Here is a 2661-nt window from a genome sequence, read left to right on the forward strand (position 1 = left end):
ATATTGTTTTCCTTCTAGAACAGGACACCTAGAAGAGAATGAGATGCTTGGGGGTAATAAGGAGGAGTTCCCAGAGAGAAGTCAACTAGGCTGGACTTGCCACAGTGAGTGAGCTCCATGACCACTAACTTAAAGGACAGTTGCACCACAGTGTGAGTCATGTGACCCAGATGGGCTTCATAGCCAGCTCTTTGTTGGCTTCTACCAGAGGTAAGGATACAGACCAGGCCTGAGAGAATTTAGAACACAAGCACAGTTCAGTGGGGCATACTGGGAAGGTTAGGTAAGGTGATATGGGTCACTATTTGACTCTGTTAATACCTACCTCAGGAATTTTGCTCTATGGCATCCAAATAGATTCAGGCAAGGGGGCACAGGGATTTGAACCAGGGAACTCTTGATCTGCAGCCAGATGCTCTATTTACCCTTGAGATATGCCTTCTTGTTTATGTCTCACAGTATTCTAAACCTTCAGAACCACTCTCTGTCTGCCACACCCCTGACACATGCACCTGCCAGTTTTAGCCACCAACAGCTTCCTCCTATGAGGCCCACATCTGAGTCACCTTGGCACGTCTTACTGGCATTTCCTCAGGACCTCTTCACTTCTGTGGTGGTTTCAATGAGAACGGCCCACATAGTGTCACATATTTGGATGCTTGGTTCTCAGTTTGTGGAATCATTTGGAAAGGATTAGGAGGTTCAGCCTTGTTGAAGGAGCTGTGTCACTGGGGGCCAGCTTTGAGGTTTCAGAAGACTTGGGTCATTCCTAGTATTTTGTCTTTGCCTCATGGTTGTGGATCAAGATGTGAGCTGTTCCCACTGCCTTGGCCTTGTTCCACTTTCATGGACACTAATCCTCTGAAACTGCAAGCCAGTTAAACAGTCCTGGCTGGTTTTATGTCAACTTGACACAGGCTACAGTTATCTGAAAGGAGGGAAGCTCAACTAAGAAAATGCCTCTATAAGATCAGGCTGTAGGGCATTTTCTTAATTAGTGATTGATGGAGAAGGGCTCAGACCACTGTGGTTGGTGCTAACCCTGAGCTGGTGTTCCTGAGTTATATAAGAAAGCAGGCTGAGCAATCCATGAAGACCACACCAGGAAGCAGTGCCCCTCCACCATGTCTGCTTAAGATCCTGCCATCCGATTTCTGCTCTGTATGAGTTTCTGCCCTGACTTCCTTCAATGAACAGTGGTGTGGAAGGTGAAACCAAGTAAACCCTTTCCTCAACTTGCTTTTTGGTCAAGCCTACACTTTAGGGCATCAAACAAACTTGGAGGTTTACAATTGCCACTGGGATCATGGGGAAATCTTGTTAAAAGAATCAGCCCTTGCCCTACTCAGGTACAGGGCCTGTAAATCTTTATTTCTGTCAGGCAAACCCTCTGTCATCAGCATCTCTCTCATTTGAAACTGTGATGGATGGCCCAGCAGGAGAGCAAAGCCTCATATTCATTTGCAAGTCTTCAATCAACCAATTCCCATGATGTCTGTCACGGTGGAGTGCTGCATATAGAGGGTGCTAGGAATTAGCAGAGTCCTAATGTTGTCAGTAGACAGTGAGATGGGCTTTTAAGAACATATCATGACTCTAATCCAGGTCTTCTTGTTCCTACTCATTGATGTGACCCTGGTTTTCTTTTCTTGCCTATGATTCTTACCCTATTAGCATATAGGGCAGAGAGAAAGAGGCCTGGAAGTTCATATCAGTCCTATAAGAAGCCTTGGGTGAGTTCCATCACCATCTCACCCTGGGCTTTTGTCCTAGAGAGCTTCCTAGAACCCAGGTCTGGGTAGACCAAGACATAAGTGCATGTGGCCAGTAAATTTGCAGGAAAGGAGCTCCAGACTTGGTACACAGAGTCAAGGTCCAGAGCCTCTGACATACAGCATGGCATGGTGGGATCAGAAATCTGAGAGCCACTCCATCACCAGGGACATGATGCTCCAGCCAAGGAGGCAGGAGAAGACATGTCCAGGTTCATCTGCAAATCTCCTGCATCATCCTGGGAACTTTTGAACAACCCCAGAAATTCTTGGAACAGGGTAGAAACTGAGGGCTAGAAGAAGCAAGGACCCATGCCTTAAAACCTCTAACAGGTGTAGCCAAGTCACCTGAGCAATATCAGTTGTGCTTGCACTGTGGATTAGAGTGTTGGGCTTCATCATTGTCTTCTAGGTGTCCTGTTCTAGAAGGAAAACAATATAGGATGTACTGGATGAAAAAAGGGAGGGGGCACCTGGATTTGAACCAGGGACCTCTTGATCTGCAGTCAAATGCTCTACCCCTGAGCTATACCCCCACTTATATATCAAACTTCTAATTAGTACCTCTTCAACCATGGCATGGAACGCAGCCTGCCTACATGTTTATAAGCCACTGTGGCCTCTGTGTTCTAGAAACTAGCAATCATTCTTTACGACAGCTAGCCTTCCTTTTTCTCCAGCCTTAATCTGTCCCTCTCAGCACCCCCATCCCTCAGGGTGTGACAAATACATCAACCTTGACCTTGAAAGGACACAACACTGTGTAAGAGTCCTCTAAGTCACACACTGATCAGGACAAGAGCAGCTCATCCTGGGCCTTCAACCAACCTGACACTGAGTGCTGGAAGAAACTTTTCTACACTCTAAGGCCTCGGGAAGGTGCTCCCAT

At 46.7% G+C, this 2661-nt stretch overlaps 1 non-coding gene across 1 annotated transcript; it reads right to left on the reverse strand.

Moving 5' to 3' along the window:
- Positions 1-2236: 2236 nt before the first annotated feature.
- On the reverse strand, positions 2237-2308 carry Trnac-gca. Its single transcript has one exon. It is a non-coding gene; the product is annotated as a tRNA-Cys (tRNA).
- Positions 2309-2661: the final 353 nt, after the last annotated feature.

The sequence above is a fragment of the Cricetulus griseus genome, chromosome 8 (assembly GCF_003668045.3).
Source record: "Cricetulus griseus strain 17A/GY chromosome 8, alternate assembly CriGri-PICRH-1.0, whole genome shotgun sequence".
Taxonomy (NCBI): Eukaryota; Metazoa; Chordata; class Mammalia; order Rodentia; family Cricetidae; genus Cricetulus; species Cricetulus griseus.